Genomic DNA, 27,572 nt, shown 5'->3' on the forward strand with positions numbered 1-27,572 from the left:
GCATATCATCACACTTGGATTTATATATGAATGTCTAACCACTAACCGTACAAACTGTATGGCTCTTGGGATAATCTCATATCCAAAATGTTTGGAAATGTGTTGTAGCTGTAGGCCCAAGAGGCCCCTGACCCGGAAAGGTAGATCAATACATCACCACAAAATGGCAGGTCCAATGGCAACAGGAAGGGGAAAGAACAGAGGTCCCACACGAAGGACAACCCGGTATGGCCCTCCGAAATAGACCCCTCAATGTAGATTTATGAGGAGAGAAGGGAAAAGGAGGGATAAAGTTATTTAGTGGGTACATAAAGCTCGTACCGACCATATCAACACCCCACAAAAAATATATAGGTAACTCCTCTAGCCAGCAATATTGAATACATATGTGTATATAACAATAATATGTGTAGCTGAATGGCAGGGAAGGAAACCAAAGTAATTCATTGAAGAGAATAACCCACAATAAAACCAGAGGGTGTCCTATATTGATGGAGCACTAGAAAAGATCCCCCAACAGAAAGCGTACCAATCCATGTATCTAGGCATATAAAATTGTGGAAAGACACATTAAATAGATGGTATCTACCTTGCCAAAAGGACGCCAAGGAGAGGGGTGGAAAGGAAGAGATGACCTGGAACAGGGACCTGCATATACCCCTGATGAAGAAATAGCAATCCAAGCAAATTTTGAAACGCGTTGGGTATTTCTGTTGCATTGCGTTTTAACTTAACAGACTTCTGCGGTTATTGTTTGTCCAAATTGAACTGTACTGTATGTTTACTCATCTCCAGAATACCATTTTGATATTGTTATGTGTACTGTTTATGTGCTAACTATTTTAAACATTTTCCCTTAATAAATTAATATTTTTTATACTTTCTTCATACTTCATTTGCCATCTGCCCTATTCAAAGTCCCACTTAGAGAAAATTTCTTTCTTTTCAATCCATTGCTATTTAGGGATGTGGGGCGGGTTAGTGCAATTCCTGTGACAAGTAGCACTTTCTTCAATTATTCATTCGTTTATCTTCAAATACTGCATTATCCTTTTATCTTTGCACTATTTATATGTTGTATTTTTCTATGGTGACTGTGCTGTGAACACGGCTAGTGCCAAAACGCATCAGCCATCACATTTTAATGGTCATGTTACAATAAAGATTACAGTAGAATTTCCAGAGTTGCCGGCATTTTGTTTTTCCTTTGGCTGTATGTTGCAACAGCAGGTGAGGGAGGATTACCAAAGCCACACACCTTCATGCGGTATTCAATGACTTCATTGTTTATGTAGTTATCATGGTACCACAGAAACCTGTGGAAGTCCCTATGGTGTTCATACAATAAAGCAATAAAACACCTGTTCAATGTCAGCCGTTATGGCTACTGGCTCTCTTTTGAACCTCATAAGTACTCCTATAAGGGTAAATTAGGACTAATACGAAGAAATTCAGAGATGCACCTTAATGCATGGTGCCGGCATCCAACTCTACCCTGATTTGTTTGTGGGCAATACACCTGAAGAAAGGGAGATACCAGCATGTGTCAGAATCTTGTGGAGCTGATTTAGCATGATCATTGTGGAATCTCTTCTTCATAAAGGCAACAAAATGGTCTTTCATTTCAGGCTTGTTCTTTAATGTTTGCTGGAGTGAACCAAATCTGGACAAGGCCTGCTCATGGTTGTTTGGTAGCTTGGCTCTTGCAGCATGAAGGGGTAAAGGTGCAACCAAGCTATTGGATCCATTCATGAAGAATTCAATGTGCATTACTCTATTCTCTGTCCTCAATTGACAGGATCATTTTATTATCATCAGGTGTCATACAAAACACTGTGCTCCCTAAGTGAATAGCAGTGACATTGGGTGCTTGGATGACAGTGCCTGTCACTGCTGAATTCTGAGCACTTGATAGTAAACTTACAGTCTTTAGGGAAATGTTCTGAGGAGGTGCAGCACCTTTAGTACATCCCAAATTTCTGGAGAAGCTCCTTGCACTCCTGCAAAGTCTTTGCACTATTCCGATGGCATTTTTTAGGAGGATGAGGTTTTTTGTGAATTGGGCACTGTCGATTGGGATCTTTATATCAACCACCAGGAACTTTCTGATCAGTAGAAGATGTTGAGACATGTGGAAAGTCTGTCTTTTTAACAGCTACTGTTCTTCTTAACTAAGTCTTTATATTTAGCTGCTGTATTGTCATACCTTGATGATGAGAGTGGCAAGTTGGGTTTGCTCAAGCTGAAGCTGGTAATGTTACTTATCCAGGCTTGATCACTGATGAAGCTGCAAAATTATGAGAAAGAAGGGAAGGATACATTAGTTTCTCTTTTGTATTTTGAGCCCTCTTGCAGGCTGTATGGCAGTTTTGACATCACTGGATTTACACCATGAGCAATGTCCAAATAGCATATTTCTGGTAGACAAGGGTGTGCCTTCACCAACTGTAGCTCCATCAAGAGGTTACTCAATTCTTTGAGCTTCGGATAATCCTTGTTGGTTATTTTTGGAAAGGTTTGAAGTCTCTTCAAGTACTTTCTATGGCTTTGTGGCTTTGGTAAGTTTGCTTGAGCCTTGTCAGTGCAGCAGCAAGACCTGCATCTGGGAAGTTCATATGTACTGCTTTTAGTCTCTAAATGCAATCTGCAGATTCTGTCCTAAATCAAGTTTCTCATTGGCTGTAAGACTGAGATCAGCAATTGCAGCTTTAAAGGTGGACCTTCAGGACCTATAGTTCCCTGGACATTCATGATGTACCATATACCTGGTAAAGTCAAATAGATCTGATCTCTCAAGCTTTGGTGCCAAAGTAACTTGTGGAACTCCTTGGGTGTGTGAGTTCTCTAAGTCGTAAAGGTAAATTATACCAGGATAAAATGATGTTGCAAGAACATTAAGCTGTGGTTTAGACTCTAATGCCCTGTACACACGGTCGGTCTATGTGCGATCGGAGCTTGTTGTCGGAAATTCCGACCGTGTGTGGGCTCCATCGGACTTTTTCCATCGGAATTTTCGACACACAAAGTTTGAGAGCAGGCTATAAAATTTTCCAACAAAATCCGTTGTCGGAATTTCCGATCGTGTGTACACAATTCCAACGCACAAAGTGCCACGCATGCTCAGAATAAATTAAGAGACAAAAGCTATTGGCTACTGCCCCGTTTATAGTCCCGAAGTACGTGTTTTACATCACCGCGTTCAGAACGATCGGATTTTCCGACAACTTTGTGCGACCGTGTGTATGCAAAACAAGTTTGAGCCAACATCCGTCGGAAAAAATCCATGGATTTTGTTGTCGGAATGTCCGATCAATGTCTGATCAAGTGTACAGGGCATTAGGCTTCTGATGGCTGTAGTTTGAACTATGGCTTGTCGCTTGAAATCACCATGTTAATGGAAGGAAGTGATGTGTTTTGCTATGTATATAAATCTGTATGTCAGATTTGAAGTGGTGCAGGCATTTGCAGCTGAGAGGTCTCAGTTCTGAGAGTCAGAAAAGTGTTGGGAAAAGGCAGTTCAAGAAGCTGCACTATACCATTGCAGATAGAGGGGTAGATTTACTAAAACAGGTGCACTCAAAATCTGATGCAGCTGTGCATGGTAGCCAATCACCTTTTAACTTCAGCTTGTTCAGTTAAGCTTTGGCAATAAAACCTGGAAGCTGATTGGTTTGTATGCAGAGCTGCCCCAGATTTTGCATGCTCCAGTTTTAGTAAATAACCCCCATTGTGCTTTTGGATGCATTCATTTGGGCGTTCAGCTGAATCTTCTTGCTCTGCTGGGATAAAAGAACCTGGATTGCTGCTTTCTCCTATTACTTGTTTGAGGACCTTTAACTTTGCAAAGACTACTGCTTCTTCCCGTTCCATATGCAGGATTTTTATTTTTGTCCATTTTGCCTTTTGTATTTTTTTTGCTTCTCCATGTCTGCTTTTTCTATTTTCATTGACTTTTCATCTCTGCTTCTTTTATTGCAAAGGATTTTTGCACTTTAGTTGCTTCTGCGTTTGTGAGAGCTTCTGTAAGTTTGTCACTTAATGTTGATCTCTTGGAGCGAGGGGATCTAGAAGCTAGAACCATGAACCTAGTTGATGCGAATCTGTGAAATCTGGTTTCCTGCAGATGAACAGTGCGGAGTTCTGACTTTTCCTTAGCATTTTCTTCATCCCTAGTAGTTTCATTGTTTTCCTCAGAGCTTCTTAGTTGGTTTTATGATGCATTTGGGTTTTGCATTGTGCTCTGCAGTATGTATAGAATCTGCTCCCTGTTTGGCTGTGTGGTTAGAAGCATGAAGCTTTGTCAGACATTTTGTACTTTTAACTGAAAATGGCTACTGTCTGTTTAAGAAGATGAACAGCAATTTAGGCAGGCAGTGTAACACAGTTTGATGCAGAGAAACAGTCTTAAACACTCTCAGAAGAAATGCAGGAAGCTTGGGTGACCATGTGCTCTCATAGGATGGTGGCGTTAGGTTTGGCTGCAGATTAGGCTGATAAACATACAGAAGGCTATTGGCATTATACTCATTTTGACAGTTCTGATTCCAATCATTTTGATAGTGACTATCCCTTCCTGAGAATATCTCTGCAGACAGTTTTCGTCAAATAGCTGAACTCACCAAACACTTGGCATCCACAAATGTCCTTGTTTTGTAGAACATTGAGACAATACAACAAGATGTGGTAAACCTAATATTCAAGTGTTTAAGATGGTCAAAATGAGTGTTGACTTTCCTAATCCCAATGTGTGTTTTGAAGGGGAGGATAAAGAAGCTTATGTAGCACCCTCTAGTGTGTGCTAGAAGTAGTGTTAGAGTTTAGAGTAGGTAAATTTAGTTTAGCTCAGGGCTAAGCTCGAGCTATGGAATCTGGGTCAGGGTTCAGTAAGTCAGGGCTCAATGACTCATCCTGACAGCTCCTTTTGTGCATCCCCTGTTTCTGGGACATTGGAGAATGCTCTAGAGTTAGTAGGTGGAGGTTAGAAGGGGTTGCCTTGAAAATGTATGTGGCCTCATCCAATCCCCAGTAGTGGGCTGGCAGGGGACAGAGATTACCTCATAGATAGACATGGGCCATGCCAGCAGGGCAGTGGGGTTGAAGATGGAGATACAGTGCTGAGAAGGCTGTCGGTGGCCCTTAGGTGTGCCCCCTAGTCTAGAGTGAGTGGATCAGCACTGCTGGAGAATAACAAGGGGGGAGACTGCCACTTGTATCCAGTCTCCCTGAAGACAGTGGTGTGCTTAAATCTTAATCCTGCCCTGAGAGATCTCCTGAGAGTAAACTTGGTGGGTTGATAAGAGTCAGCCAGGTGGGCTGGTAAAGAGTCAGTCTAGAGGACTGATGTGAAAAGTTAGCCTGGAGGGCTAGTGAAAGGGGCAGCTGACTGGTGGGTTGGCAGTGCCTGAAAAGGTGGTGCTGAGATCAGTAGCCACAGAAGAGAAGTACAAGCTGTATTTTTGCTACACAAGAAGGGGCTACGAGTTCCTGCCTGTAAAGGCCATTGCTAAATCTGACTGGTGGGTTGGCAGTGCCTGAAGAGGTGGTGCTGGGATCAGTAGCCACAGAAGAGAAGTACAAGCTGTATTTTTGCTACACAAGAAGGGGCTATGAGTTCCTGCCTGTAAAGGCCATTGCTAAATCTGACTGAGAGCCTGTCAGATCAACTAACAGTGATTCAGCTGGAGCCAGTAAGCAAGTGTGTGCAGGAGGAGAGTAAAGGAGACTGTATATAGACTGTTTATAGGAAGATGTCCCTGAAGTTGTTGCTGAAGTTAAGTTGGCATCCCATAACCTCCTGTCCCTATCGAGTTATTAAACCTCAGTAAATAACAAAAACAAAGTCACAGACTGTTCTCTGTTTCTGGAGTGCTGAAAATTCATGTGGGGGGTCCAAGTTCACCAGCAGTCCCGACAGGGGTGTGCTACACTTACAAAAAAGGAAAAGAAAATTTCAACACAATAAGGGGAAGCAAAATACAGAACATTCCAAGTGATACCAACAATGGTCACAAGATAGTAGTATAATCAAAAGCAATTATCTAGAAAATAGTGTAAGCTGTAAACACAAATGCAACTGCATTGACCAAACAATGTGGAGGCAGCACAAGTAGTGAGCCATAAGTTATGGCCTGGGTTACTGGTCCTCCTATAACTAGAAGATCAGTAAGTTGCTCTTGCAAGTTCAGCGGCTTAGATGAACCTGTTGGAAGGGTGTTACATGTGTCCCATTGGAGACATTTCCTATCACTTACTGTTCAGTAAACACTATAAAAAATAAGAAGAAATCTCTCCAGAGTGAGAGAAAGTCATCTATTGGAAGATTTCTGCTCCAGGGAAAAATTTTAGATTTTTCCACCAACGTCTGTTCCAGTGACAGTGGTCACTAGGACAAATATAGGGAAGTCAAGTCCTTACCAAACTTTTAAAGCAAATTAAACTTGGGTGATTTAGATCTTGACATTGTGAAAAGCACATAAGGTGTTAAAAATGCATATTTTCTCACGTAAAACAAAGACATTTCTAGTACCAAAACCCCAACATTAAAAACAATGGAGCCAATTTTTACAAACCAAAAATTAGTATATTGATCAAGTAGCCACTACATATACATACTGATGCAGTTCTCATACAATGTACCTTCCATCTCAGGCTGGTAGTGCAGGTACCCTGGGGTATCTACACATACCTTCAATTAGCTTCTAGAGTGCCCTGGAAGAAGTGGGGCGGGGGGCTGGGGTGATCAGGGCACTTTATGCCTACTCCCTCTTGGGCTTTACTACTGGCTTGATGAGAGACCTAACTAACCAATAATCAAGAGGGTGAAGGTGGGCCAAAACAACAGCTTCCTACCTAAAGTTGGTATTTGTATCAAAAGAAAGCTCCCTGATGGGAGTTGCGAAACTGGAGTAAAAAAAGTCTGCAGTAGCTGTGCTTGGCAACCAACCAGCTTCTAGCTTTCATTTTCAAAGCGTAACAGAACAAGCTGAAGTTAGAAATTGATTGAGTACTATGTCCAACTGCTCCAGATCCTGTCTGATCCAGTTTTATTAATCCCCCTATGTTTTGGGGCTCCTTGGATGCTCTAGATCAGTGTTTTCCAACTGGGGTGCCATTTGAATTCTGCTGCAAGATCAGCATTATACTTATTATACTTATACTTATTATACTTAACAGCATTATACGCCATCAGCACAATAACAAGTAATGTGGCTGTAGGGCCAGGACACAGGGTGTCATTTGTTGCTTTGACCTGCCCGCACCATGACAAATAATAAAGCTGATCCAGGACAAGTGACATCCCCAGCATTCAGGAGAGGATAAAAGTGTTCCACCACCCAGACCCGCTCTATCTCCCTCCTTCTATCATGCTGCTGGAGCCCCAAGGTTGGGCTCCATTGCAAGGGGGGACTCTTATGAGGCAGGGGAACCCATGTGTGTGGTGGGGACTCTGATGTGAAGGGGGGCCTCTGGGTGTGATAGGGGGGTCAAAATGTAACAGGGGGCAACTCTGATGTGAAAAGTGATAATCTGATATAATGTAATAGGTGTCACTCTGACATGATGGGAAGACACTCATATGATGAGGGGACATTTGATGTAAAGGGAGGTTTGATGTCATGTCATTTCATCTAGGCAAATGTATGCATCACCCCAGGTAGCATTTAGGTTTTTTACATTTTAGACTGGGTTGCTTTTGAGATTTTGCATACTTTAAAAGGATGCCTTGTCTGAAAAAAAGGTTAAGAAATGCTGCTCTAGATAATAACTGAAGATATGTGCCAACATCATAGGGTGCCTACATTAGCTGCCTGGTGCCAGTTTCTCTCCTGAAACTTATCTTGAGAGTTTTGCTTATGCTGCCCACCTATAATGAAATTACAGTGTGCAATGAACACAGAGCAAAATACTGACACCTCCCCTGTTTTATAACTTGCCGGTTTAGAGTTTCAGCAGCCATATACTGGCAAAGGGCAAGTGTGGCTGGAAATACTCCATTAGCGAAGGGCTTCTCCAGTTGTGATTATGGCGTTTGTAATTGCTCTAAGCTGTGCAAAGCAGCTGGAAAGAACTCATCAGCCTCCATATTACCCTGAAGCAGAAAGAAACCAGTGCAGATTATTCTGGCATCCACTGTGTAAGGTATAGACAACATGAAGTTCCTCTGTGCAGACGGTAACAAAAAAAGACTTTAATTAATTCGTATTCATGGGGAAAAAGAAGGGAACCTACTAATGAATATTGAGTTGATGTTACTTCTGGCATTGTGAGTGAAAACACCTATAACGGGGAATGGTTCATTATCTGAATGGTTCATTATCTGAATGGGCACTGCACAAGCATTCAGAAAATGGGCCTTTCCCTGTTAGAATAAATATGCAGAAATCTGTCATGTATACCTAAGAGACCTGCCTAAATCTTAGTGTCTCAACAGGCAGAGTGCTGTATTATATAGTGTCTTACATTGACACTTGGGCCCCATTTTCTATGAGATACATGCTGAGTGCGGCAGTTAAAGTACTTTGGTCTCCTGCCTTAGATACCTCCTAAAATTATAGCCCCCTACTTACAGCTGACAGTGTAAAATAAACACTAGTTCTCCTTCACTGTGTGCAGAGTAATTAGAGAGCCATTAAGATCTAATTAAAAATTCCCCTGCTCTTTTCCAGACTCTGCTTTTAATTCCTCCAGAATGTATTTAGCTGTAGAGCATAAATATTGTTCCTCCCTCAAGGCTTTGGAAATGTGAATGATAATGTTATACTCTACAGAAGTCTGACAGTGATCAGTTTAAACTGACGGATTTTGCAATGCTGTCTAACTGGCAAGGGCTATCTTTTCTTATGTTTTTTGCCTGTCTTTATAAGAAAGTACTCTATCTCCAAAAACAGAATAACTTCTGACTGAGAAGGGCAAGAGACTGTTGTCATGTAAGAGACTAGTGACTCTAGAAATGGATGGAGTATATTAGCTCTTTAAAAATGATAATGTACATGCACACACATGTCAAATATTGCATGATTCCTAATAGGAAGATGTAGAACTGGCAGTCATCAAGGGACAAGCAACATATTTTACAAGCTCATCAACAGTTGAAAACGATTACAGCTACTGCTGCTTTCCTAAGAGCCCTTTCACACTGGGGCGGGTGTCAGCGGTAAAGTGGCACTATTTTTAGCGCCGCTTTACAGTCGTTTTAGTGGCACTATTCGGCCACTAGCGGGGCAGTTTTAACCCCCGCTAGCACCCAAAAAAGGGTTAAAACTGCCCGCAAAGCACCGCTGCAGCGGCGGTTTGGCGGTGCTGCCCCATTGTTTTCAATGGGCAAGGGAGCTTTAGGAGCAGTATATACACCACTCTTACAGCGCTGCAAAGATGCAGTTTGCAGGGCTTTTTTAAGACCCCTTTCACACTGAGGCGCTTTACAGGTGCTACAGCACTAAAAATAGCGCCTGCATAGCGCCTGTAAAGAGCCTCTCCTGTCTCTCCAGTGTAAAAGCCCAAGGGCTTTTACACTGGAGCGGTGCACTTGCCAAAAAAGTCCTGCAAGCCGCATCTTTGCAGCGCTGTAGGAGCGGTGTATACACCACTCCTAAAGCGCCCCTGCCCATTGAAAACAATGGGGCAGCGCTGCCAAACCGCTGGAAAACCGCAGTGGCTATAGCCCAGCCAAGGCCTTTTAGCTTGCTGCCGCTATCCACATGTTGCAATGGAAACCCAGATAGTTTGTTTTTTTGGAAGACCTTAAGGGTCCGAAGTGGTGTATATGGACTAAAAAGCGAGAGGAGGAAGAGAGGGGCCCTCAATATCATTGAGCCACTCTGGGGAGATCTCAAATGTGCCATTGCAATATGGGGACACCGTGAGTGAGCTTGGAGATTTACCCCCCGCCATTTGAACACCGGGAGCGGCAGCAAGCTAAAAGGCCTTGGCTGGGCTATAGCCACTTGCCCTTTTATGCTTGCCATTTGGTAAGCTGAATCAATTACTACGGTGGATTAGCACTATTGTCTATAGGTGCACAGTGGTGGTGTTTATGCTTTTGAAGGACTCATTTTTCCTTTGATGTCATCTGTATGGACTTCAATTTTAATTTAAATTGTAGCGCAGCTTTTTTACAGGGGAAGGGGTTAACACTAGAGGGCGATCAAGGGGTTAAATGTGTTCCCTAGTTAGTGTTTCTTACTGGGGGGGGGATGGAACTGACTGGAGGAGAAGACATATCGCTGTTTGTAATTACTAGAAGCAGCGGATCTATCTCTTCTCTCCTGTCAGAATGAGGATTTGTGTGTTTACACACACAAACCCCCCTTCTGGCTCTCGTGATCGCGATCGTGGGTGGCGATCGCGCCCGCTGGCCACACACATCGGGTCCCCCCACTGTGCAGTGGGCGTGTGCCTGCTATGGCTCTTAAAGGAGCCGACATACCCATATGGCGATTCGTGGGAACGTGCCACTTTGCCAATGTATATCGGTGTGAGCCGGTCGGCAAGTGGTTAAAGGATAAGTTCACCTTTGTTCACTTTTTTTTTTTTCTAAATTACAGCTCCTCTATGTACCAAGATAGCATTTATGTACTTTTTTTTCAAAAATATCAACACTTTCCATTAATTCTACATACACTTACTTTACTTGTCCTCATCCATGTTTCCAGACGTATTCATTAGTAATGTCTTACTTCCTGATCAGACTAGAGGTTATGACTCAGGAAGGAGTTGAACAGCTGACCTCATTAGCACACACCCTGCATCATCCAACCACCCACTCCCAACTGCACGTTTTTTAAAATGAAATGCAATCAGTCAGTGGTCACCCTTTTCACTAAATACACAATATACAATCAGATTGCATAGCATATGGCCATCTTTATGCAAGTACATAGAAGGGAGTGGACAGAAACACAGCTGTCAAGCCCCATTCACATCTCTGCATAGCGGGAACTCGCATTCCCACATGCGTCTTTTTTTTTTTTTTTTTTAGCGAGGCGGGAAGGAGTTTTGGAGCATTTTCACTCATCACACATAGGGCAGCTCATCCACCTGAATGAGCTGCCCTACACACTGCAATCGCCCCAAAGAAGCTTCAGAACTTTTTTTTAGAGCGGAGCTTGGTGCATTTTTAAAAAAAAATATAAATGCAGAGGTGATCACATACCACCAAAAGAAAGCTCTATTTGTGGGAAAAAAAGGACGTCAATTTTGTTTGGGTGCAACGTCGCACGACCTTGCAATTGTCAGTTAAAGTGACGTAGTGCCGTATCGCAAAAAATGGCCTGGTCAGGAAGGGAGTAAATCCTTGCAGGGCTGAAGTGGTTAACCACTTCCCATCCGGGCAAATTCTGGCACTTCGCTCCTACATGTAAAATAAATAATTTTTTTTTTTTTTAGAAAATTATTCAGAACCCCCAAACATTATATATATATATATATATATATATATATATATATATATATATATATATATATATTTTTATCAGAGTCCGTAGGGAATAAAATGGCAGTCATTGCAACTTTTTATGTCACACAGTATTTGCACAGCGATTTTTCAAACGCGTTTTTTTTTTGGAAAAAAAACAGTTTCATAAATTAAAAAAATAAAACAGTAAAGTTAGTCCAATTTTTTTGTATAGTGTGAAAGATGATTTTACGCCAAGTAAATAGATACCTAACATGTCACGCTTTAAAATTGCGTGTGGAATGGTGCCAAAATTCGGTACTTAAGAATCTCCATAGGCGACGCTTTAAAATTTTTTACAGGTTACATGTTTGGAGTTACAGAGGAGGTATTGGGCTAGAATTGTTGCTTTTGCTCTAACGCTACCTTAAATGTGTGATTTGAACGCCATTTACATATTTGGGCGTGACACATGTATGCGTTCGCTTCTTTATTTTACTTTTATTTTTTTACACTTTCTCTTTAAATTCAATCTCTGGCTCGCTGGAGAAGCACCGGAGACGGGAGAAGCACCGGGGGGCAGCGGGAGGAGGGGACATTCCCCCCCGGCCACCTGTAAGAACGATCAAGCAGCTAATCTGCAGCTATGATTGTTATTACGGTGCACAGAATCACTGGCTGAAAAAGCATAGTTGCCAACAGTCCCGATTTTCCCAGGACAATCCCGATTTTGGGACCCTCGTCCCGATTGGAGGCTGTCCTGAATCGGGATTTCCATCAGAAAAATGTTGTTTTTTTAAATTTTTGGAGCAGCTGGCTCCAGCAAAATGGCCGCCGGCACCGCCGCTCGATCTTCCCCCTAGTGTTCAGTGGAGAGAGGAAGGGGGCTCAATCCGTGCAGCCAATGAATCGTCTTCTTTAGGTGCACGGATCGGCCCCTCCCCTTTCCACTGAACACACGGCGCCGCCGTGCCTTGCAGAAAAGTTCCCCAGCTCGGCTATTTCCACCGGCTCGTACTGCGCAAGCGCTGTGCCTGCGCAGTAGAGGGGGTCCTTACTTGCCAAGGGGAACTTTCTCGGCAGAACACCGGCCGCTCCTGGACGAGGGGAGGATCTGCACTGGGGGGGCTGCACTGAGGGGGGTCTGCACTAATAGAGGGGGGCTGCAGTGAGGGGGGGCTGCACTAATAGAGGGGGGGCTGCACTGAGGGGGGTTTGCACTAATGGAGGGGGGGCTGTGCTGAAGGGGGTCTGCACTAATAGAGGGGGGCTGCACTGAGGGGGGTCTGCACTAATAGAGGGGGGGCTGCACTGAGGGGGGTCTGCACTAATAGAGGGGGAGATGCACTAATAAAGGGGGGGTCTGCACTGATGGAGGGGTTCTGCACTGATGGAGGGGGTCTGCACTGAGGGGGTCTGCACTGATGGAGGGACTCTGCACTGATGGAGGGGGTCTGCACTGATGGAGGGGGTCTGCACTGAGGGGGTCTGCACTGATGGAGGGGGTCTGCACTGATGTAGGGGGTCTGCACTGATGGAGGAGGTCTGCACTGATGGAGGGGGTCTGCACTGAGGGGGTCTGCACTGGTGGAGGGGGTCTGCACTGAGGGGGTCTGCACTGATGGAGGGGGGTCTGGACTGAGGGGGTCTATACTGACTCTGCTGGGGGCACCTGATGCGAGGACAGACACAGCCGGGGGCACCTGATGCAAGGACAGACTCTGCCGGGGGAACCTGATGCAAGGACAGACTCTGCTGGTGGCAGGCGACGTGGCTAGTGACACGCTCAGGAATCCCACTGATTCGGCATTATGGTGAGTTGAATGATTTAATTTTATATTACAATGTAATAATAGAAATAATGTGCTTCAATCATCCTGACACCATAACAACCATGGTGCCGGGATGATTGAAGCATTAACACCAGGTGTTTTGAGTATCTTTATCTGCTGATTGTTAAACTTTCTAGAATACACATATTTTTATTGTGTAGGATCTGGGGCTGCTGTCCCGTCATTCCCCTCTCCCCCTTTCCCTCTCCCCCTTTCCCTCTCTCCCTTTCCCTCATTCATCTCAGACTCTAACCACACCCTCTGGAGCCATGGCCATTTAAGCCACGCCCACTATGCCACGTAAGCCACGCCCTGCTTTGCACGCCGCACTTGTATTTTTGCTAGGCCACGCCTACAAATGAATGCCCCGCCCCCTAATTATTGTACGACTCCGCCTATAGCCAAAAAAGTGTCCCACATATTTTTTTTGCAATGTTGGCAACTATGAAAAAGATGATATCTGGATGATGCTTGTAGCTGCAGGCATCATTCAGATATCCCCACTCAAAGTCCAGGATGTTATATGAGGTACCTTGGTGGGAATTGGTTAATGCCTCAGGGGAGGGCTGGCAGCCTTAGGCCTGGGGGGCAAGTCCAGTCAAGTGGGTGATTAACACCTTACTGACCAGCCGCCGTCATCATACGGCGGCAGATTGGCTCCCTTGCGCCCGCGGCGCAACGCCGGAGCCGATGCACATGGCCGCGATATCTGCCAGCAACCCGCAATATCCGCTGACAACCCACATTCGCTCCTTAGAGAGCCAGTCAATGTAAACAAACAGAACCCCGTTCTGACAGGGGAGCTAGAGAGAGATCTGCTGTTCATAGTGATCAGGAACAGTGATTTGTCTCTACTCCCTGTCAGTCCCCCCTACAGTTATAAACACCTCCCTAGGGAACACTTAACCCCTAGTGTTAACCCCTTCCCTGCCAGTGACATTTTTACAGTAATCAGTGGCTATTTTTAGCTCTGATCACTGTATAAATGTCAATGGTCCCAAAAAAAGTGTCAAAAGTGTCCGATCTGTCCGCCGCAATGTCGCAGTCTCACTAAATATCGCTGATCACGGCCATTACTAGAAAAAAATAATATTAATAAAAATGCTATAAATCTATCCCCTATTTTGTAGACGCTATAACTTTTGCGCAAACCAATCAATATACGCTTATTGTGATTTTTTTTTACCAAAAATATGTAGAATACATATTGGCCTAAACCAGGAGTCTCCAAACTTTTTGAACAAAGGGCCAATTTACAGTCCTTCAGGCTTTTGGGGGGCCGGACTGTGGTCAGTGTGAGTAGAAAATGTCCCAACATCATTGGGAGTAAACAATGCCCCATTATTGGTTTTCACAGGAGGAACAGTGCCCCATGATTGGTATCAGTGGGAAGAATAGTGTTCCATGATTGGTCTTAGCATGAGGTATAGTGCCCTATCATTGGTGCCAGTGGGAGGAAGGGTGCCCTAATAATGGTGTCAGTGGGAGTAACGGTACCCCATCATTGGTCTTAGCAGGAGGAACACCATCAATAGTGTCAGTGGGAGGAAGGGTGCCTTATTAATGGTGTCAGTGGGAAGAATGGTGCTCCTTAGCAGGAGGAATACTGCCCCATCATTGGTCTTAGCAGGAGGAATAGTGCCCCATCAATGTTATCAGTGGGAGGAAGGGTGCCCCTTAGCAGGAGGAATACTGCCCCATCATTGGTCTTAGCAGGAGGAATAGTGCCCTATCATTGGTCTTAGCAGGAGGAATAGTGCCCCATCAATGTTGTCAGTGGGAGGAATGGTGCCCCATTATTGGTCTTAGCAGGAGGAACAGTGCCCCATGATTGGTATTAATTAAAAGAATAGTGCCCCATTGATGGTGTCAGTGGGAAGAATAGTACCCCATCATTGGTCTTATCAGGAGGAATAGTACCCCATCCATGGTGTCAGTGGGAGGAAGGGTGCCCCATCATTGGTGTCAGTTGGAGGAATAATGTCTCAAGGGCCAAGTAGAGGCAAGCAAAGGGCCACATCTGGCCCCCCGGGTCACAGTTTGGAGACCACTGGCCTAAACTGATGAAGATTTTTTTTTGGGGATATTTATTAAAGCAAAAAGTTAAAAATATTGTTTTTTTTCAAAATTGTCGCTCTTTTTTTGTTTATAGTGTAAAAAATAAAAACTATAGAGGTGATCAAATACCACCAAAAGAAAGTTCTATTTGTGGGGAAAAAAAGACATACATTTTATTTGGGTACAGCGCCACTTGACCGTGCAATTGTCAGTTAAAGCAATGCAGTCCCGCATCGCAAAAAATGGCGTGGTCATGAAGTTAGTAAATCCTTCTGGGGCTGAAGTGGTTAAACCATCAAATCAGCTCACCATCACCAGCACCTATCAGTGCAGCCTCACCAATACCCATCAATGCAGCCTCACCTGTGCCCATCAATGCAGCCTCACCAATGCCCATCAATGCAGCCTCACCAGTGCCCATCAATGCAGCCTCACCAATGCCCATCAATGCAGCCTCACCAGTGCCCATCAATGCAGCCTCACCAATGCCCATCAATGCAGCCTCACCAGTGCAGACAGTGCCTAGGCATCAGTGCAACCTGATCAGTGCCCATCAATACAGCCTCACCAGTGCAGATAGTCCCCACTGGTGCAGCCTGATCAGAGCCCATCAATACAGCCTCACCAGTGCAGACCGTGCCCATCAGTGCAGCCTGATCAGTGCACACAGTGCCCATCAGTGCAGACTGACCAGTGCAGTGCCCATCAAGGCAGCCTGATCAGTGTCCATCAATGCAGCCTCATGGTCACCAGTGCAGACAGTGCCCATCAGTTCAGCCTGATCAGTGCCCATGGGATGTGGGGGTCATCTGGGGCCTGGGTCTGTCTCACAGCCCTCTATACAGAACTGGGAGCGCAAAATCTCTCCAGTCAATTGCAAGAATGCATTCTTGTGGGATAGCAAACTCACAGTTCTATGTAGTATAGCAAATCTCTGCACATCTGTTCTAGCCCTCAGTGGTCACTGCCCAAAGTCCAAATACACTTCGATGTGTGACTGGGTTACATTCACATGAAGCATTGAGGGCTTCAAAACAGCAGAACCAAAATGCAGTGGTGGCCCATTAGGGGTGCCTGGGCGCTTCCCCTCTCTCCTCTTCACCGCCTATATGCAGTGGATAGATTCATGCCTAGCATGAATTTATCCACTGCCGCCCCCTATTCATGCGTCTGGCCCCTTTCGGGTCACCGGGCACATGAATTACAGCAGCCAGGTTTTTTTTTTTTTGAAGCACCTTATTAGAGCTAGGTGATGGGGTAAGTCCTGGGCAGACAGTGGGCGGGGGGCCTCCTGGATCAGTCTGCTCCGCTGACCAGATGGGGGGGTCGGGGTGGCTATGTGCGTCTGTGCGCGTGGGGGGGTGTATGTTGATTGATGAGTCTGCTGGCAGGGGGGTTGCTGGATGAGCACGCTGGCATGGGGGTTGCTAGATGAGGGGGGTTGCTGGATGAGTCAACTGGGGGGGTTGCTGGATGAGTCCGCAGGCAGGGGGGTGCTGGATGAGTCCGCTGGCGGGGGGGAGCTGGATGAGTCTGCTGGCGTGGGGGGGTGGCTGAGTGTGCTGGCGGGGGGACTGGTTGGGTCCGGTGGCGGGGGGGTGCTAGATGGGTCCACTGGCGGGGGGTGCTGAATGAGTCTGCTGGCGGGGGGGTGGCTGAGTCCGCTGGCGGGGGGGACTGGCTGAGTCCGCTGGTGGGTGGGTGCTGGCTGAGTCCGCTGGTGGGTGGGTGCTGGCTGAGTCCGCTGGCGGGGGGATGCTGGCTGAGTCCGCTGGCGGGAGGGGTGCTGGCTGAGTCCGCTGGCGGGGGGGATTAGTTGATTGCCTACGAGCTGCTACTGCCAAACTTTAAAATTGTCATGATGACTACTATGCTATGAATCATTTCCTAATTTTACTACTGAATAGGGATGAGCTTCGTTTTCGAGTCGAACGCACGTTCGACTCGAACATCGTGTGTTCGGTCGTTCTCTGAATTACGAACGTTATAGGCCACTCGCGCCAAATTCGAGTGGCGCGTCTTGGCCCATAATTCACTGCGGCATCGCAGTGCATTGCTGGCTGATGATTGGCCAAGCATGCACTATGACCCGCATGCATGGCCAATCACAGCGCCGTGTGTACAGAGAGCCGTAATTGGCCAAAGCCATCGAGGCTTTGGCCAATTATGGCTCAGGGGGTTTAGTTCACGCCCCACACTATATAAGGCCGCCTGCACGTTGGCCCTGTGTAGTGTGTTGCGGTAGAGAGAGATAGATAGACAGAGAGACAGTGTCATTTGATATAAGTTAGATAGAGTAGGCAGGTTGAGTCAGTTAGCTGCACTTGCAGTGTATTGTGTGTGTGTGTATATATATATATATATATATATATATATATATATATATATATATATATATATATATGCATCCCAGGTGTTGTGTGTGTGTGTGTATATATATATATATATATATATATATATATATATATATATATATATATACTGTATTCAGTTTAGCTAGAGCCTGTTCTTCTCTTCCTAATATACTGACAGGCAGACAGGTGTTTTTACAGTATTTCCAGTTACTGTACTGTGTAGACTGCACAGTTGCACCTACAGTATAGCTACCTGAAGCCAGGTGCTTGTGTAGGCTCTTGACGTATTTCCAGTTACTGTACTGTGTACCCTGCACAGTTGCACCTACAGTATAGCTTCCTGAAGCCAGGTCTTGTGTAAGCTCTTGACGTATTTCCAGTTACTGTACTGTGTACCTTGCATAGTTGCACCTACAGTATAGCTACCTGAAGCCAGGTTATTGTGTAGGCTCTTGACGTATTTCCAGTTACTGTACTGTGTACCCTGCACAGTTGCACCTACAGTATAGCTACCTGAAGACAAGTGCAGGTGTTCTCATACTAATAATACTACAGGAAGGCAGTTGATTCTGCTAGCTGCAGTATAATCGGTATATATATATACATGCCAGTTTTGTGCAGCTACATCTCAGTGCAGGCCAATAGTATGTCTGGAAGGCCAACAAGGAGAGGCAGACAGTCACAAGCCAATAAAAGAGGGCAAGCAGGCTCTGTGTCTAGAGGCAACAGTGCTGGTCTTGGACACGGTGCACCCTCATCAGCACATGGCCGTGGGACACGCTTGACCTTTTTTTCGGTAGGTGGCCCTATTGAGCCACAACTTGCGCAAGACTTGGTCGAGTGGATGACTAAGCCGTCCTCATCCTCCTCATCCAGGCTCAGGGTACTTTGTCTGGCAAAGCAGCTGCCTCTTCCCTCGGCTCAATGGCATCAGTGACTCCTTATCTAGCCCCACCATGTCCTCCTGAGGAGTCCCCCGAATTGTTTGACCACAGTGTTGGGTACATGCTCCAGGAGGATGCCCAGCATTTTGAAGGCTCCGATGATGGTACTCAGCTAGAGGAAGGCAATAACGTGAGCCCGGACAGAGGGGGTGCCCAAGAAGGACAGCAATCTGGCAGTCATGTTCCCCCTGCTGCAGCATACTGCCAGGTTTGCTCCAGTGATGAGGAGGGAGGGGATGATGAGGTCACTGACTCCACGTGGGTGCCTGATAGGAGAGAGGAGGAGGCACATCACCAACGAGGCAGGATGCCCTCCAGGGGCCAGCCTAAGGGCAGCACACCTACTGCTTCACACCGCAGAGCTCCGCATGTGCAGGGCGCTGCTGTCTCTGCACGTTATTCCAAAAGTTCTTTGGTGTGGACCTTTTTTGAGATGAGTGCATCAGATCCCACTGCTGCTATTTGCAACATATGTCTCAAGCGTATCTCGCGTGGCCAAAACATCTCCCACTTGGGCACCACATGCTTGACCAGACATATGTTGACTTGCCATGCAGTTCATTGGCAAGCGTACCTAAAAGACCCACACCAAAGAGCAAAGAGAACCTCTCCTTGCTCCTCATCAGCTGGGATCTCCAACCCCACTATACTTTCAGTCCTCTCTAAGACCTGCACTGAGAGGAATGAAGGTGTAGAATTAGGTGTGTCATAGCCAAGTACTTGCGGGCAATCAGCTATCGGTACACCGACGTCAGATTGTACCAGGCAAATTTCCCTGCCCCAGCTGCTGCACTGCAGAAAGAAGTTCGCTCCCAGCCATCCACATGCCCAGCGGTTGAATGCTAGCTTGGCAAAATTGCCAGCACTTCAACTGCTACCTTTTCAGTTGATAGACTTTGCCCCCTTCCATGAGTTTGTGGAATGTACGGTTCCTCAGTGGCAGGTTCCCAAACGCCACTTTTTCTCACGGAAGGCGATTCCAGCTCTCTACCGGCATGTGGAAGGCAAAGTCTTGGCCTCGCTGGACAGGGCGGTCAGCGGTAAGGTGCATATTGCTGCTGACTCGTGATCCAGCAGGCATGGACAGGGACATTACCTAAGTTTTACAGTGCATTGGGTGACTCTGCTGGCAGCTGGGAAGGATGCAGGACAAGGTGCAGTAGTGTTGGAGGTTGTTCCGCCACCACGCCTCCAAAATGTCACTACTGGTGATTCTGACACACCTCTCTCCTCCACCCCCTCCTCTTCTTCTTCCTCCATGCCTCTTCCTGTGCTTTGTCCTCGGAACCAGCGGTGCTCCATAGGCGTTCAAGGGGCTACGCAAGTACGCAGGCCAAAAGAACAGGCCAAAAGAACTGGTGTGCTTGGGGGACAGGATCCACACTGGGGCAGAGATTCTGTCAGCTCTGCAGGGGCAGGTTCAGAGGTGGTTGACGCCACGCCAACTTAAGCCAGGAATGGTGGCTTGCGACAATGGCACCAACCTCTTCTCCGCCCTCCTACAGGGACAACTGATCCATGTGCCCTGTTTGGCTCACGTCCTTAACTTGGTGGTGCAGTGGTTCTTGGGCAGGTACCTGGGCTTACAGGATGTCCTGAGGCAGGCCAGGAAAGTCTTTGTGCATTTCTGCCGGTCATATAATGCCAGTGCTCGGCTGGCAGACCTCCAAAAGGAATTTAACCTGCCCAAGAACCACCTAATCTGTGACATGCCCACCAGGTGGAACTCAACATTGGCCATGCTGCAGTGGTTGCACATGCAGCAGAGGGCCATCAATAAGTACCTGTGCGACTATGGCACCAGGACAGGGTCAGGGTAGCTTGTTTTTTTTTCCCCACGCCAGTGGGCCATGATCAGGGATACATGCACTGTCCTGTCACCATTTGAGGAGGCCACGAGGATGGTGGGCAGTGACAGTGCATGCATCAGTGACACTGTCCCCCTTGTCCACCTGTTGGAGCACACGCTGCGTGGAATAATGGACAGGGCACTTGAGGCAGAACAGAGGCAGGAAGAGGAGGACTTCCTTAGGTCTCAAGGCCCCCTTATCCAGACAGTGTTCTTGCATGCCCGCCGATCACACAGGAAGAGGACAAGGAGGAGGAGGAGGGGGATTGTGTCAGCATGGAGGTGAAGCCTGGCACTCAGCATCAGCAGCAGTCTTTAAGGGATCATTTACAGTCCCAAGAAACCCATGGACTTGTACATGGCTGGGAGGAGGTGTCTGCGGATTATGTCGTTCTTAGTGACCCAGAGGACTCCAGACCGAATGCCTCAGCAAACCTATGCTGCATGGCCTCCCTGATCCTGCAAAGCCTGTGTCAGGAAGGGCATGCCAGCACCCAAGATGGCTGCCAAAGAAGATGACCTGTTACCTCTGCCCCTGTCAGAATGCCATTGGTGCACACGCACCTGTGACAGCTTTTGACATCCAGACAGGCTACTTAAACTCAGTCAGTTTCCAGACTCAGTGCTGTCTGCCCTACAGCGTTCCCTGTGTATCCTGCAATTACCTACCTAACTTCTGTTCCTGTTGTGACCCGGCTTGCTTCCTGACGTTCCTGTTTCCTGCCTGCATCTGACCCCGGCTTGTCCTCTACTCCGCACCTGCCTGCTCCTTCTGCCACTTCGCTGCCAGTTTGCTGACGACCTGGCCTGTAATCTGATTTCACTTCCGCTTCAGCCTCTGTTCCTGACGTGCCTGTTTGTGTATGACCCGGCCTGCTTGTACCTGCCTTCTCTTCAGCCTCGAGGGTGCCACCATCCCTTCTGCTGCACCTGCACTTCTGCCTATGGGGACCGGTTGTCTACTCGCTCCAGCTACCTGCCTACCACTGCTCTGGGATTCCTACAGACACCTCTACAGCCCGGCCAAGTGCTCCGATCCAGCTCCAGGTTCAGCGATCCCACCAGGCACTCGTGCGACTCTGCATCTCGGTGCTTCCTGTCAGCTCTATCAGGGGCTCCAAGTCAGAGTTGTAAGAGAGGCCGTCCTCTGCATATCAGGCTCCATCACCAGGTACGTGACAGCCTGCGGAAGGATCCTCGTATTGGTATCAAGGAGAGGGATCAATACTGGCTGGCAACCCTCCTTGATCCACGTTACAAGAATAAGGTTGCAGACCTTATCTTGCCGTCACAGAGGGAGCAGAGGATGAAACATCTTTGGGAGGCCATGCAGAAAGGTCTGTGCAACGCGTTCCCAGAGACTGGGAGGTTACAAACTCCTGTTCCTGGACAACGTGTTGCCGAGGCTTCGTTCAGTCAAAGAAGGAGTGGTGGAGAAGGTGGCCGTCTGACCGATGCGTTCAGACAATTTTTTAGTCCACAACCCCAAGGTATGATCGGTTCCAGCAACCATCGTCAGTGTCTGTTTTACATGGTGCAGGAATACCTAGGGGCAAGATCTGACTTGGACACCTTTCCCACCGAAAATCCTCTGGGTTACTGGGTCTTGAGGATGGATCACTGGCCAGAGCTTGCACAGTATGCAATTGAGCTACTGGCCTGTCCTGCATCCAGCGTTCTTTCGGAATGCACATTCAGTGCTGCTGGAGGCTTTGTAACCGATCACAGGGTGTGCCTGTCCACCGACTCGGTCAATTGACTGACCTTCATAAAAATGAATCAGTCTTTGATCAGTACCAGATACCAAGCACCTGATGCTGATGTAACCGAATACATTTTTTTTTAAATGTCAGATCCCTTCAAGACTGCCGATGCTGATGCTGAGTGACTATCCTGTTATGCTGAGTGACTATCCTCTTCCTCCTCAATGATCATGCTGATAGCTTGTAAGAATATTTTTGTTTCTGGGCGCCGCCACCAGTGGCTAAGGCCCAATTTTCAGCCCCTGTTTAACAGGGGCATGTAATTATAATTTTTGATGCAATTCTTTGCAGCAGGGCTTGTTCCTGCGCTCCAACTAGAGTATCTGAGAGGGGTTGCAGTGTTGTGGCACCAGCACCAGTGCCTAAGGCCCAGTTTTTCAGCCCCTGTTTAACAGGGGCGTGTGATTACAATTTTTGATGCAATTCTTTGCAGCAGGGCTTGTTCCTGCGCTCCAACTAGAGTATCTGTGAGGGGTTGCAGTGTTGTGGTACCAGTGCCTAATGCCCAATTTTTCAGCCCCTGTTTAACAGGGGTGTGTAATTACAATTTTTGATGCAATTCTTTGCAGCAGGGCTCATTCCTTCTCTGTCGGGGTCCCCCAAGGTTCTGTTCTTGGACCTCTTTTATTTTCAATCTACACCTCTTCCCTGGGTCAGCTGATAGCCTCTCATGGCTTTCAATATCATTTCTATGCTGATGACACACAAATCTATCTCTCCACCCCTCAACTCACTCCATCATTCTCCTCACGCATCACTAACTTACTAACCGACATATCTGTATGGATGTCACACCACTTCCTCAAACTCAACTTGTCCAAAACCGGGCTTATAATATTTCCTCCCCCACGTGCCTCTTCCCCTGACTTCTCTGTGAAGAGCAATGGCAAAACCATCCACCCGTCCCCACATGTCAGGGTGCTAGGTGTTATCCTAGATTCTGAACTCTCCTTTCAGCCCCACATCCAATCACTTTCCAAAGCTTGCCGCCTCAACCTCCGCAACATCTCTAAACTACGTCCCTTTCTAACCAGTGAAACTACAAAGCTCCTGATTCACTCCCTGGTTATCTCTCGCCTCGACTACTGCAACTCCCTCCTCATTGGCTTACCTTTAAATAGACTATCCCCCCTTCAGTCCATCATGAATGCTGCTGCCAGACTCATCCACCTTACAAACCGATCAGTGTCTGCTACCCCTCTCTGCCAATCCCTCCATTGGCTGCCACTCGCCCAACGAATTAAATTCAAAATACTAACAATAAGTTACAAAGCCATCCACAACTGTGCCCCCAGCTACATCACTAACCTAGTCTCAAAATACCAACCTAAACGCCATCTCCGTTCCTCCCAAGATCTCCTGCTCTCTAGCTCCCTCATCAATTCCTCCCATATCCGCCTCCAGGACTTCTCCCGAGCCTCGCCCATCCTCTGGAATTCCCTACCCCAATCTGTCAGACTGTCTCCAAATTTATCCACTTTTAGGCGATCCCTGAAGACTTTCCTCTTCAGAGAAGCCTATCCTGCCTCCATCTAACAACTGCATTATTTTCTCCATTAGCTCATCCCCCACAGCTATTACCCTTTTGTATAACTTGACCCTCCCTCCTAGATTGTAAGCTCTAACGAGCAGGGCCCTCTGATTCCTCCTGTATTGAATTGTATTGTACTTGTACTGTCTGCCCTAATGTTGTTGTAAAGCGCTGCGTAAACTGTCGGCGCTATATAAATCCTGTATAATAATAATAATAATAATAATAATAATAATAATAATTCCTGCACTACAACTAGAGTATCTGTGAGGGGTTGCAGTGTTGTGGCACCAGCACCAGTGCCTAAGGCCCAACTTTTCTGCCCCTGTTCAACAGGTGCATGTAATTACAATTCTCGATCTAATATTTCACAGCAGGGCCCGTTCCAGCGCCCACCAAGAGTAACTGTAAGGACTTACAGTGTTGTGGCACCAGCACCACCACCATCACCAAAGTCCCAATTTTTCTGCTCCTGTTCAACAGGGGCATGTAATTACAATTCTTGATCTAATATTTCACAGCATGGCCCTGTGAGGGCTTACAGTGTTGTGGCAACAACAATACCTAAGGCCACAATTTCTGCAGAGTATATAGGGCAGGCCCCTACTTTCAAACATCCAACTTACAAACGACTCCTACTTGCAAACGGAAGGAGACAACAGGAAGTGAGATGAAATCTACCCCTAGGAAGGGAAATTCTCTCCCGTAAGAGTTAATATGGGTAAAACGTTTCTCCTTTCCACTGATGCTTTATCACCAATCTTTGTTTCACTAAAAACCCCAAATTTTCTAAAAACATTTGTCATTGTGACAGAAAGTGAGGTGAAATCTTCTGAAGAGGAGCACAGACAGCATTACATGGGTAATACATTTAAAAGAGTGAACAAAAGTCCTGGATGCAGGGCTTTTTTTCAGCTGGAACTTGGTGGAACTCAGTTCCACCACCTCTGGCTCAGCCCCTCTGCTTCCTGCTCACCACTATTACTTGTAAACATTGAAGTCCGGCTTCTGTGTTTTACAAGGGACAGCTTGTCTCTCAATGGCTCCCACAGATCTGATCTCCTGAGTGGACAAGGAAGATGCAGGTGCAGAGCAGATCCCAACTCCACCACTGGATCATCTCCCTACAAGCGAGAAAGAAGCCACCTACAGTGTGTGGGGAGGTACTAGAGCTAACAGGGTGTTTCAGTTTAATACAGCAACACAAGTAAGTTATCTGGAAAATGGTGGAGCTTTTAAGGAGGGAGGTAGAAGATGGGGCAGTGGAAGGGGGGTTGCATGCAGAGGTCAGAGCTGAAGAGGGGAGAAAGTGAGATGTGGATGGGGGATGCAGAGGTAGGCAGCTGCGGAAGAAGGCTAAACTCTGCACTCTGTGTGTAGTGCACCCCTTAAATTTGCACTGTGTGTAGTGCACCCCATGAACTCTGCACACTGTATGCAGTGCACTCATGAACTCTGCACTGTGTACATAGCGCAACCGCAAACTCTGAACGTAGCACATCCAGGAACTCTGCACTCTGTGTGTAGTGCACCTCTGAACTTTGCACTGTGTGTAGTGCACCCCTGAACTCTGCACTCTGTATGTAGCACACCCTGGAATTCTGAATTGTGTGTGTGTGTGTGTGTAACATCCCCCTCCCCCCCTAACTCTGCACTCTGTTTGTAATGCACTCCTGGTATTTAATGCCCCTTTAAGACCCTTGCACTGTTATGCCCCGTACACACGGTCGGACTTTGTTCGGACATTCCGACAACAAAATCCTAGGATTTTTTCCGACGGATGTTGGCTCAAACTTGTCTTGCATACACACGGTCACACAAAGTTGTCGGAAAATCCAATCGTTCTAAACGCGGTGACGTAAAACACCTACGTCGGGACTATAAACGGGGCAGTGGCCAATAGCTTTCATCTCTTTATTTATTCTGAGCATGCGTGGCACTTTGTCCGTCGGATTTGTGTACACACGATCGGAATTTCTGACAACGGATTTTGTTGTCGGAAAATTTTATCTCCTGCTCTCAAACTTTGTGTGTCGGAAAATCCGATGGAAAAAGTCCGATGGAGCCCACACATGGTCGGAATTTCCGACAACACTTTCCGATCGGACATTTTCCAACGGAAAATCCGACCGTGTGTACGGGGCATTAGTGAAATTTGACCACAACCACTGCGGTTTGGAGGGTGTGTGTGGGGGGAAGGTTGGTTTTTGGGGGTCGTAGTTGAGTTCCTGCACCTATTTTCTGAGAAAAAAAGCCCTGCCTGGATTGCTTAATGCCAATGTAAAAATGCATATAAAAACAAAAGAGAAGGCCTTCAAAAAATACAAGGTTGAGGGATCATCATCAGCATTCAGACTTTTTTTAAAGAATGCAACAAGAAATGTAAGGGTGCAATTAGGGCGGCTAAGATAGAACACAAAAAACAAATAGCAGAGGAGAGCAAAAAAATCCCAAGAAATTCTTTAAGTATGTAAACAGAAAAAAAGTGAGGACAAACCATATTGGCCCCATAAAGAATGAGGAAGGACATCTGGTTACAAAAGAGGGGGAGATGGCGAAGGTATTGAATTCATTCTTCTCCTCAGTATTCACAAGGGAATCGGGGGCTTCAGTAACCAAAACTGCAGTGTTTATCCTTATGACACATCACAGGAAGCACACTCATGGCTAACAGAGGACAGAATTTGAATTAGACTTGGGAAACTTAACATTAATAAATCACTGGGACTTGATGGATGGCATCCGAGTGTACTTATAGAACTCAGTCAAGTAATTGCCAGACCATTGTTCCTAATTTTTACTGACAGTCTACTGACTGGAATGGTACCAGCGGACTGAAGAAAAGCCAATGTAGCACCAATATTTAAAAAGGGCCCAAAATACATCCCTGGGAATTACAGACCAGTTAGCCTAACATCAATAGTATGCAAGCTCTTGGAGGGGATGATAAGGGACTATATACAAGATTTTAGTAATGAAAATGGTATCATTAGCAGTAATCAGCATGGATTCATGAAGAATCATTCTTGCCAAACCAATCTATTAACCTTCTATGATGAGGTGAGTTGCCATCTAGATAAAGGAAGTCTTGTAGACGTGGATTTTGCAAAAGCATTTGACACAGTTCCCCATAAAGGTTTACTGTACAAAATAAGGTCCCTTGGCATGGACCATAGGGTGAGTACAAGGATTGAAAACTGGCTACAAGGGGTGAGTTCAGAGGGTAGTGATAAATGGGGAATACTCGGAATGGTCAGGGGTGCGTAGTGGGGTCCCCCAGGGTTCTGTGCTGGGACCAATCCTATTTAATTTGTTCATAAACAACCTGGAGGATGGGGTAGGCAGTTCAATCTCTGTATTTGCAGACAATACTACTCTAAGCAGGGCAATAACTGCAGGATGTGGAAAACTTGCAAGAAGATCTGAAAAAAATGAATGGGGTGGGCAACTACATGGCAAATGAAGTTTAATGTAGAAAAATTTTAAATAATGCATTTCATTAGTAAAAATATGAATGCAATGTATACACTAGGGGGAGAACCTCTGGGGCAATCTAGGATGGAAAAGGACATGGGGGTCCTAGTAGATGATAGGTTCGGAAATGGCATGCAATGCCAAGCTGCTGCTAACAAACAAACAGAATATTGGCACGCATTAAAAAGGGGATTAACTCCAGAGATAAAGTGATAATTCTCCCACTCTACAAGACACCTGGAGTATGCTGTCCAGTTCTGGGCACCAGTCCTCAGGAAGGATGTACTGGAAATGGAGTGAGTACAAAGAAGGGCAACAAAGCTAATAAAGGGTCTGGAGGACATTAGTTTTGAAGAAAGGTTACAAGCACTGAAC

The sequence above is a fragment of the Aquarana catesbeiana genome, linkage group LG02, assembly GCF_042186555.1.
Source record: "Aquarana catesbeiana isolate 2022-GZ linkage group LG02, ASM4218655v1, whole genome shotgun sequence".
Taxonomy (NCBI): Eukaryota; Metazoa; Chordata; class Amphibia; order Anura; family Ranidae; genus Aquarana; species Aquarana catesbeiana.